The sequence below is a fragment of the Pectinophora gossypiella genome, chromosome 9, assembly GCF_024362695.1.
Source record: "Pectinophora gossypiella chromosome 9, ilPecGoss1.1, whole genome shotgun sequence".
NCBI classification, from domain to species: Eukaryota; Metazoa; Arthropoda; class Insecta; order Lepidoptera; family Gelechiidae; genus Pectinophora; species Pectinophora gossypiella.
In genome coordinates this window covers 4,167,335-4,179,731 of record NC_065412.1, presented here as the reverse complement: position 1 = coordinate 4,179,731, position 12,397 = coordinate 4,167,335, and the positions used below count along the sequence as shown (strand labels likewise).

Genomic DNA, 12,397 nt, shown 5'->3' with positions numbered 1-12,397 from the left:
AGCTATTTATATTCTTATCTAATACATTTACGATGGGGCTGCAGTGTCCGATGACCTGTTTTGACCTGATTGTGAATTAACAAGTAAGTAATTTATTCTTTACTATATCACCTACCTGAATACCTACATGACTCTTAGGTACCTAAAACATAAACACTCAGACCGAATGAACATAATAGTAAGTATATCTATCGCATAGTGAATTGAGTACCCACAGTACACCAAGCTTTTTGTTAGACTAACTTGATAGGTGATGAGCCGTATTGCTATTTATTATGATCGATTAAAAGACGGCACGAATTGTTATTGACATATCCAGGAACAAAGCAGAATTCCACTTGCTATACGATCCTGATAATTTTCCGCGCCTTCTGGGGACACATATGTGACTGGCAGAGGGCTGTATTTCCCTTTCCCGGTGCTATCGTTACGAAAACTTTGAGAGATGATTCAGACCATGAGTATAGAACTAAAAATAATCAAAAATTTTCACGAAATTTCCCATAGGAACTTCACACGTAAGTACTTGTAAACATAAGTAAGTACTTGTATGGCAACCTGCACATACTTGTAAGTGACATCGTAACGTATACTAAGGGGGATGATTCAGCTTATTATTCTGAGTTGATATCAAGTGAAATTTATCCATCGCAAAAGTATAGAATTGAAAATAATTCAATAAGGTCATGAATTTTACGACGCTTAATTCCACTTGATATCAACTCAAAATCGTGGTCTTAGGTTAGGTTAGGTAGTTAGTTTTCACAGGGTCCGCTTAGCGCTATGGAGATTATGATATTAACCAGCGTCAAATCGCCACAGAAAATCCCCTTATCCCAGACCATGTAGTGAAGATTCACAAGCCCATAACGTAACGTAAGCCTACCATACGCCATGCAAAGTCACTGGAGCGCGTCGAGGCGCGACGACACAATCGCAGCCAAGGACAGTGTCGTCTCAAATCTTGAACTGATTTTACATTCAAACTTGGGGTAAAAAGTAGCTGGAATTACCCTGAGGCAATAGACCGTATACTTTGACCTGGTTGGTCAGTGATGTTTACATTTTAAAGTGATGTCACTCAAATAAGGCATTTAAATACGCTTACCTACTAATATACAATAAAGCTTCACTGTGCAATTCATAAAATCTAAAATGGAACTAGCAACTAACTTTGTTTCTCGACACAAATATATATAAAAGTCAAATTGAAAGGAATTAATAAATAATCAAAACATGTTATGAGCGTCTTCAAAAAAAAAGTAAAGCCTTATATAAAACGTAATATATCTGCATACAAAAAGCCTCTGGAAACTTATTGGTGTCGATGCCCTGGGAGAGGGCAAAGCCCGAAGATGCACTCTTTTCTTTTTTAATACCCGATCGATTAGCCAATGGTGTGCAAAAAGTAAGATCAAAATTGAGATACATTTGTTATATTGGATTCGAATACGGAATTAAATCGCTATCTAAAAAAATGTATCATTTATAAAGTAAAAACACATTGAAATAGTATCGATATACACACGTGAAGTGATAAATTATGCCAGATGCCATAAGCCACGAGTCTTTACAAAATTGTAGGTAGGTATGCATTTTTTTATAAAATATACAATCATGCCTCTTTTATGATTGTGGAGCTTACACGGTAGATACACCCATTTATTTAAATATTTACAATAAATATACATGGATCCCTGCTACACTATCTTTGTTTTGTTTTTCTTATTATTATGTAAATAAAATTTTATTACAAAATCAACAATAAAAAATATTTGTTAAATGATTACACCCTCTTTTCACCTACTCAGCTCTTGAAGTACCTAAAAGGATAACTGAATAGTTATCAATGCCAAGTTTTATAGTATATTTTAAAGTAAGCTTTAAACAACTTTCTTTATTTTAAAGAAAAAATCGACTTAAAAATATATTTATAATTATACTGAAACATACCTAAAAAGAAATATTTTGACCGACTAGTAAAATTTCCAAAAACATCGAGAATGGAATAAGAAGTACATAGTGCTAAAAAACTACTTAAATAAATATATTTTTTAAGTTTACAGAAATACCTATTACGGTAAGTACTAATTATTATTGATATGTCAAACACCAGTGATTCATATTATGACTGATAATAACCGCATGTGTAATGTATGTTAATTAAACGTAACCGTATCCCGCTTTAAACAAATGCGTATTATAAAATATTTTGAAGATATTTTTAATTTATTGCCATGCGTCAGTTTTGTAAAAATCAAAAATGGCTCGACAGGTCTTCATAGCCTGTTGATTTGAGTGGGTCTCTGAATGATTTCGGTTCACAATTAGAGCCGATCGTTGGTTATACGATCTATCTGGGCACCCTCTGGGTTGTTGTATTAAATTTTCAGCGCTTTTGTCCCCCATTGTCCCCCCTTATCCCCATTTGTCCGATCCAAGTTGCCAATGAAAAACCTGCACTATGTCACGTCAAATCACCCGGAACACCTCTCGACCCACCTAGTCATGAGAAGGCAAAATGACTGCCCTGTTGAATTAAATTTTTAGCTGATAGGTACTTTATGTAGTAAATTTAATACTGATTTAGTCAGAAACGAAAAATATTGTGAAGACTTGATGTCACCTGGAGCAACAATCCAATAACGGAAACGAATAGAAACCATCAAAATTTTCAAAATATTTTTTGCAAAACCGTTCCGTGAATTGAAATTTGAAAAATTATGATAAATTTTAGATAAGTAATATTTAAATAAGTTTATGTGTAATGTTTCAGTTTAAAGCCATCATTATTGTCTCTTTGACTTTTTTAAACCTATGCCCAACATTTGCAATACCCTCAAGTGGGAGTTAAAACATTTTGTAAAATTGAAAAGCACCTACCTACTTACTTACACGTTTTGTTAAATGTAAAAGTATGTAGCATACTGAAAGAGAAAAGAGTTCTTCGCTAGACAGTTGTAAAGTGAGCGACACACTTCAATAAATTCGCAATGTTTACATTGACCTGAACCGGAACTTAAACCTTGACATTATTGCAACGATTGCATTATTCCTTTCGATGCACTTCACAAAATTACCAAACATACTCAACTTTTATTATTGCAATACATTATCAAAACATTTCCTTAATTTGCACCTCATAAACTACCTCGAAAATTCCATGTAACACATCATGTAGCCGTTAAAATGATTTACTACGCTGATTACTGACATGTTATATGAATGACGCATACATTTGAAAAAATAATAATGTACTTTTCATAATAACACGATTAACGTTTACTACAACCAAAACTAAGAAACACGAAAAGTATAATGTAAAACTATGACAATTTATTCTTCTAATCTACCGTTCGTTGGCTTTTACGAGTGGGTACATAGTAATCCCGTACCTAACGAATAAAAGTAAAAATAAAATTAGACAAAAATATACATACCTGGCCGATTAAAAACTTAAATTTAAATTAATACTTAATATTAAAAATGTCACGAATATTTTACGATTGGCAAATTCGAAATTGGAACGGCCCGTCGCCGCCGACTTCAGCCGGACGATGACTGCGAGTGCGGCGCCCGCGCAGCCAGTGCCACTCACACACACTTGCCCGTCGATAAACTGTCTTCGATAGACTTGATTTGCCGCCAATTGCAGATGCGTGATAAGTTTTTGTATCTGACCGGTTAATTACCGTTAAACGGCCAGATGATAATTATTCTGATTCAACAATTTAAGTTTCGCATCTCGTTGCACAATTCGAGTTTGGATCGAATACGAGTATTCAAACAGATTGTCTTCGAAGTAAAGTTTTTCTGAACCGGTTTATTGTTTTTATTTTTCGTTTTTGTGGATGTTGCCGTGCAAATTGTTGTACGTTTTGTAGCGGCTTTTTACCCTCTTTTTATATTTTACTACTATAACACTTAGGTACACATAGAGGAATATAACTTGTCCGTGCTCTTTGTCACAGTGTACGGAGCCACAAGTAATTAGAAGATAACTTGCAGCTCATATATAATATATGATGAACCAAATGGCAACACTTATCATATTGGTCTGAACAGAAAGCTCAGGTGAAGCATGGTTGCTCAGTTCATCTTGCGTGGGATGTATCTCTGACTAATCCAATTGCAAATATAGTCATGAGCTTATGTTAATCATCTAAATATATAAAAGGAGAAACTGACTGACTGACATATCAACGCACAGGCTAAACGGCTAAACGTAGGCACTTGAAATTTGGAAGGGTCGTAGCTTAGGTACCGTAGAGGTGCACTAAAAAAGGAATTTCCGAAATTCCCACGGGAACGGGAATTAGCGGGAAAAATCCTTCTGCGCGGACGAAGTCGCGGGCAAAAGCTATCATCCATCTAGGGAATACACGTGCCAGTAAAAAGGGGAAATAGCTTGCATGCCGATCACTGGTATTGTAAAAGTAAGTGAACTGGCACGTGCAAGGAGCTAACATGCAAGTGTAACAAACACAAGCATATTTGTTCGACCGCCACATTTTAAAGTCCATCATGTTAGAATAGTCGCAAATAAAAAGAGATAAGACATTTTAAAACAAAATATCACATATGCTTAAAGTCTACAATAACATCACATACATAATGATTTATTGGCCTTTGGTTTTGGTTTCATATGAGACCATTAACCCTGGCCCCAGGGGGGACAGAGTCATCTTCTCTGCCCTCCACTGGGGCAATTCCTATTCGGCGCGTCCTTGCCGCGGGGGTGGGCGCCTCTTACTTCAGTAGGCCGGAGTGAGATGGTGGTTGAGTTCTAATAGGGGACCTACGGGGTATAATGTAGAACTCTTGCCCACGGGATACGGGTGAAGACCGCAACGGGCAGAGGCGGAGATGGGAGCCATTGGTACGGCAATGCAGGACGGCAGGGGCAAGTCAAAGGGACTGTAACCTGGAACTTGACAGAGGGCAACAATAACAGGAGTCCTAGTGCGGCTTTATAGGCTACTCTGAACGCCATCACACTCGTGTCAGACAGAGTACCTACTGTGAGACGAAAACCACTGCCCTATTTTTCCCTAAAAAAGTAGCTTGGAGAATGCTACACCGACAAGAGTGTGGCTCTTAAATTAGTGACGGTGAATGATTAATTTGTTATTTTGTTTGTAAAAGTAAAATGTATATTATATACCTATACATACATATAGCTATGTTTAGACAAACAAGTAACTGGTTTCGAACTGTGAAAGTTTATTTAATATATTAAGTATACATATTATTTTAAAACGTCCATAATAAATAAGTTGCTTAGGTAAATAGTCATAAACAAACACCATAAAGCCACGCTGTTAACTTGGATGGGCTAAACCACAAACCATAAATCGCTAAATAATTTGCGGTTATTTTTAGTGTTTTAGATAAATTACGACCACATCTTTGCGTATTAAAATCATAGAAGTTTGCGTACCCAAATAAAAATCTGTGTTCAATGAGACTGCGTTCTCTAAAAAATATATAAATCAGAAATCAGAATCATTTATTCAACGTAATTATCATGGATAAACTCGTTGAAGGTCAATGTAACATTTTTGAATTTACGTCACTTCGCAAGGTGTTATGGCTGAGGAGAAGAAATGACAAGAAACTGCAAGATTTGACGTGATAATTACCTATTTTTTCATTTCTCGGAGAACATAGTTATTCAAAGATATAATGTAATAGCAGAGGCCTGAAATATATTTGTTGCTTGATATTAGAATCAGAATTATATTGCTGCCTATATTGCTTCACTGTTTTTATCATAATAATAATGGGTGGAAGATTTGTTGTACCTGGGTATAAATGATGACTTACACCCAAAAACATAGATAAAAGTTGCTTATGTTGCCTGTTATCCATGAAATTAGAAGGTTAGACGATGAGAAATCTGTACAGCGCCATCTGTATTCTTATTGGCGATCATGCAAAGGTCATAGAATCAAAGTAAGTAAGTTTAAGTACTTAATAATAATTCTAAACTAAAATTCGTAAAGATATTAAAATTATGTCATATTGTCCTATTGTTTATCTTAGGATTCCTATCAACAGTGGCTGCAAATTATCTTTGATTACGTGTGGCTCTGTCCACCTCATTCGGAATTACGGGCGTGAGTTTATGACGTTTAGCTATGAAGTATTATATTTATATTCATAACATATTCGCATTGATAATAAGTTAATGTGAGATACAAGTCTATAGAACTACGTTCCTTACGGTTGACTCATCGTATTTAATCTGTCGAGATTTCATGACGGCATAACACCTTTTTAAAAGTGATTAGAGCGATAAATTACTATGTACTAGTTTAACTAAATAATAATCATTAATATAGCATCACACACACATAAAAAAAAGAAAACATTGTGAGGAAACCCACATTCCCGAGAAATGAATTTTCGGAGGGACCTAACCTGTATTGGGCTGGGTTTCCCTTCGCGGGTTTGAAGGTCGCTTCTGTAAAAAACCGGTCTCTAGAGTAATTTCTTCCACAGTTTTCAAAAACGAGAGTTTCTACCCCTTCGCATAGGTATGAAATATCACTGGGCAAACAGGTGCAAATAAAACGTAGTTACAGCCACATGACAGGAAAACATTGGTTAAGAAATTATAATTATCAATGACAAGTTGTGTCGTTAAGTTGTGGTTACTTAATAGTTAATCTGGAATGTTTTTCTCGTTAACGGACAGTGGTTTGAAAGTAGGTTTTAACTACTTAGCTGATAAATAAACAAAATAATATTTTAAAGATGTTTGGCATATAAGTATACACATATTTGGCAATTACCATAACAATATTTTCTTTTTCAACATAAGACGTAACATAACGGAGCGTCACGCCTGTAACCCCGACGGGATAGGCAGAGGCGTACAGTATATACAGTCATGAGTAATATCATGTACCCACATTAGAACCCTGTCGCACTATCATATTTTGACATTTAATGAGACTTACGGTTTCATTTGTCAATAAGTTAATGTGACAAGGTTTCAAAGTGTATACATATTAATACTCGTGACAGTACACCCAGTCCTCGCCAGCTGTATAAGTCCCATGTAATAAGGGACAATATTAACATACACGCTTATAACCTTTATTGGGTTAAGCAGAGCCACAAGTAGCCAGAAGATACTCTGTTTAACTTGTGTTTGATATAATTAATTACAGAATAGGAAAGTGCACATATCAAACGTTATTTAAGCGCTATGTAAGTCCCTAAGTAGTATTGAACTGTATTATGATAAATAATCAAACTTATATTCTGTTTTATGGCTATATAAATTACTTACTGACTAAACATATTTTTGAATTTGAATTGAATTTTAATTGCGATTGAGGCAATTTCTTTCTTCCTTGTCACCACAATGTGAACGTGAATGTAACGTTAAATGATTTTTGTTTTTATAGCACCTAACCGTGCTTAGGGAAACTCACAAACACAAAACTAAATCGATAAATTTTCTGACTCAGACGGGACTTGAACCCACAGCTCTTGTCGGGCGGGACGTCTATCGGACGTTGGCTTAAGGACGATACATAGAACTAAAGAATGTCGCATGGACAGGAGGAGGACCCGGTGGTGTTATGGTTAACACGCTCGTCCCGGCTTGACAAGAGCTGCGGGTTCAAATCCCGTCCGAGTCAGAACTTTTATCGATTTATTTTTCTCTTTTTGATTGTAATATTCATTGTGCTTTACTGTTATTTTCCCATTGAAGTTCTTAATCAAAGTATTTTAGTGAATACTTCGGATGTAGTCATACAGAGCAACGCACTATAACCACAAAAACAAAACTAAACAAAGATACGTACACTAAAACATCAGTTACATCCCAGAACACCACAAAACAACATTCACCACACAGTCTAAGACAAATAGGAACCAGTTATAGCGATATGTATCTATATATACCGAGTACCGTTACTCAAACAGTTCATTTAACCATCTTAAAACACGTCAGGTTATACCCGTAAAAGACACTGTACTGATCAAGTGTGTAGAGGAAATGGCATATACGCTATGCGACTGTCTACGGTGCAACGTTAAGCAGACGTAACTATGGTCGTTTATGTTTTTTAGAGTTCTAAAAAAGAGGAAGTTCAAGTTGTCTACTCATTTATCTTTCAAGCAAGGTTCTTCCATTTAAGCAAATATGCGCCAGACTCGGGTTATATAGCAATTGTAACAACATTATTAATTACTGTGTTATACTAAAATAAACAAATTCAAGCCAATCATTATCGCTTCACTCTCACTGCAGACCTCTTGCTTTTAATTAGTTTTTAAATGAGTTGTTCACTGTCCGCTCGGTACAAATTGTTAGCTAAAACATTATTTGAAAAATATTCGGTAGTTCCACGCACAGATAAGTGCACCCATAAGTCTTTAATTAAGTAGTGTTTAGTTAATAAATGTATTAAATCTTCTATCGTGGTGGATGAGCAACCTTAGCAACCTTGATGTCAGGGTCACGGCCAAAAGCCCCTAAAATGGCTCACATTCAACGAAAATATTACACTACTACTACAACTACTCTTACTTCAGTAGGCCGGGGTGAGATGGTGGCTGAACTCGGATAGGGCCCCAGACCTACGGGATATATAGGGGTGAAGACAGCAAAGGTGGAAATTGGAGCCATCGATACGGCAAAGCAGGACGGAAGGGGCAAGTCACAGGGACTGTAACCTGGAACCTAACAGAGGGCACAAGTAACTATCAGTACTATTCGCAACGTAGGACAGGAGTCCTAGTACGGCTTTGAAATATACTACTCTGGGCACCATCACACTGCTGAGTGGAAGACAAAAGGTAAGCTACTGCCCTATTTTTCCCTAAACATGGAGAATACTACCCCGACAACAGCGTGGCTCTAAAATTAGTGATGTAATGTGAATCAAGAATCAATAAATCATCATCAAAATATTATTAAATTAATTACCTCGGAGATAACCGTCTAACTATCCTCTAACAATGTAGGTATGTAAGTTCACCGCGTTCAATAATTGAACGTAAATACTCATTACTATGCAACAATTTAGGAAGTTTCATCATTATTATTATGACCTCAAGTCTTTGTCTAGAGCAGACAAATTATACGTCATTTATTAAATGGTTTAATAACACAATTATTATGTTTAGTCTTCATAATACGTTGACCTTACTTTCATTAAATCATCTTACTATTTTATTGTTTTTCTGGATCTGATAGCGCGAGCAATCATTGCATTTTTTATCATTTAATTTTTCATGGACTATTGTGTAGCTCAGTTTGTGTTGCGCCTATGATGTTGGTGTGTGGTTCTAATACTTGTTCCAAAAGTGTAGCTTCCGGATTTGTATTATATCTACTTCTGAATCCATGATACGGAATTGGTTTAGGAAATTAGACCGATTACAGGACGGAACAGTGTCCAGTTTAGGACGATATTATATATGGTTGTCAAACAACTAAAAACCGAAGGTTACATGTGTGCCACAGATTATAGAAACAAAGGAGATATTATAGTGAGACGAATGTGTTACTGATATTAAAATCTTATAATGAGAAATATCTATGCATATTGACCAAAGCATGTCCATGGACAAAAGTGCAAATCGCCCCCGACTCCTGCAGACATATCCTAATATTTGTACCTATCATTTTCTTGTCTGATCACTGATACGCAACCCGTTTGACGTGTGCTGTCAATTTAATTCTGTCGGGTTACTGAGCAATGTAAAATTTTTAAAGGGTTATTTTAGATTTCTTATACCTGTCGATTACTCCTCCCTTTCCTTTTCGGCGGATAAGAAAATGACAGGTATAACTTAAAATAAAATTAGATGGTATCTGCAGGAATTAGCACCATTGAATAGCTAGTTAAAATGTGCAAAATATAATTAAATTGAATTGAGGGGTGTGTCAGGATCGTAGTAAGTAGAATTTCGTGGTCTCTGCCTACCCTGGCGGGAAATAGGCGTGATGTTATGTATGTAAAGGAGCTTCCGCACTTGTTCTGAACGCTGCACATTAGCTATAACAATAGAAATAATGATATATCTTTATAAAGTCTGCATCATATATAATACCTAAACAATTATGTTTAATTTTATTCATCATGAACAATACAAATTATATTATTTTATATTTTATTATTATATTTAATTGAACATACTTAATTGTAATCTCAATCGCTTCATAAATCCGCAAGTGTGTAAATTCACGTTCTTAAGGTGATAAAACGGAAGCACGTTATTTCAATAATTAAGACCCCAAAATAAAAATATACTTAAGATTAAAAAATAAACTGAATATTAGACAGGTCAGGTTTTATTTTTACCTATCTCGTTGGTCTAACAGAAAGTTCCGTGGGGAGAAGGTACTTAAGCAGTTCATCTTGCGATGGATGTACCTTTGACTATCCTAATAAATACATAATAAATAAATAAATAAAATAAAATTGTAATTTAGCCATGTGCTTGTGTTACGTTTGAACTAAAACCGAACTACGGAATAATCGAGCTCTAAAAAGTACAAAACATGACAATGTTTCTCCGAAACTCTTCTGGAAATACACTTTTCCGAAGTAGGTTTTTAGTTTTTAAGCTTTATACAATTGGGATATAGTCGTGAGCTTATGTTAAGTTTGAAACTAAAACCCGACTACAGAAAAAAACGCGTTTTAAAAGTACGAAACATGACAATGTTTCTCCGAAATTCTTCTGCAAATACAGTTTTTAAACTTATACCATTTCATTTCGACTTTAGTACGTTAAGTTAGCACGTTATATCAGCGAGTGGGTCGTATAATGCCAGGCAATTCCCACGCATTACTGATACTGCTACAAGCTATTTGCAACTATTATGAACTCGTGATGTATTAGCATCTCTGTAAGTATACATCTCAGATTAATTCTTAGCTGAGGTAACGATAATTAATTTGTTGGAAAAATCCGAATAAAATTGTCAACTTCTTGTATACGTATATTGGTGAGATAGGCTTGTGTCCATTCTTCTGGTCCTGTCTCTTTAGTACTCACATTTCCTAGCATTATCCCGCGTTTCACAGGGTCCGCTTACCTTACCTGAAGATTTGACAGGTCCGGAAGAAGCGACTGCCTGTCTGACCTTCTAACCCGCGAAGGGAAAGCCAGCCCTATGTACACATACCTCCGAAAATGCATTTCTCTGGAATGTGGGTTTCCTCGCGATGTCTTCCTTTACCGCTAAGCACGTCATAATCATTTATGATCCAAACATGAATTCAATAACGAATTCGACAATCATTGGTTTAGGCCTGTGCTGGATTTGAAATTGCGACCTCAAAGGAGAGGCAAGCGTTCTACCAACTGGGCTACCACTGCTCTAATGTTATTTTATAATACTAATCTCTTTAATACTATTTAAATTAATTAAAAAGTGGCTTAAAGATCTTCATTATATACCTGCCACCCTATCTATCATTGCCCGGTTCAATAATTAAATGACCTTGCAATAATACTTTAAAGATGTTTGGAGTCAAATTTTACGGCACTTTTAGATTTTTTATGTTTCTCTAGAAATTGGTACAAGAATGCTAACCTGTTTGGTTAAACTATTAGAAAAAGTTGCTTGAACTTTTGGCAAACTTGACATAAGTAAGTACTTAAAACTATAGTTTTGTGTACATAAGTTTGTTGACAGAACGTGTGGACGTGTGATTACCCAAACGGTACTCATAGTGAAACCGTGTTTATGTATGTATGAATGTATGTACATTTCGTGTATATGTGTGTGTTTCATTCATAGGAAGTATGAGTCGCGGAGATGCGGTGTGTTGGTAAATAAATGAGCAGTACTTACCAACCTTTGGCATATTGTTGTACGAATGGAAATTGCGAAAACATTCAATATTCCTACCGAACAGCCTTCATGGCGTAGTGGTTAGGGTGTTAGGCTTACGATCTGGAGATCCGGGTTCGATTCATGAGGACATTGTCGAAATCATATATGAGACTGTCCTTTGTTTGGGTACGACATTGCAGGCTGCATCACCTGATTATCCGAGTACCTAGCAAGTTTAGGCGTTGATCCCGGGCTACTAGACAAAACACCTCCACAACCCCGCATTAGAGCAACGTGATGGAATTTGCTCCATAACCCTCCCGTTGATTGAGGAGAGACATTGGGACATATTGGTGCTAATTCCTGTAAATACCATCTAATTTCATTTTAAGTTATATCTGTCATTTTCTTATCCGCCGAAAAGGAAAGGGACAGGTAATCGACAAGCATAAAATTTATGGAACACACGTCAATTTTAAGCACAAATCTAAACCAACCGTCTAAAAATTTTACATCCGTCAATAACCCGACACAGTTAACTAGACAGCACGTCAAACGGATTGCATACCAGCGACGTACCTT

General features: G+C 36.0%; 1 protein-coding gene across 5 annotated transcripts in view; it reads right to left on the bottom strand.

The window, feature by feature from the left end:
• LOC126369379 (angiotensin-converting enzyme-like) overlaps positions 1–12,397 on the bottom strand; it is a 66,581-nt gene that overhangs the window by 7,288 nt on the left and 46,896 nt on the right. Inside the window, exon 1 of one of the 5 annotated variants that reach the window (XM_050013758.1) lies at positions 7,824–7,993. The exons of 2 other annotated variants lie outside the window; for them this stretch is intronic. The gene's annotated coding sequence lies outside the window, so the exon portion shown is untranslated. Of the gene's footprint in view, positions 1–3,440; positions 3,654–3,692; positions 3,861–7,823; positions 7,994–12,397 lie in introns of those variants that run through there. 2 more of the 5 variants (XM_050013759.1, XM_050013757.1) reach the window with 2 other exon arrangements.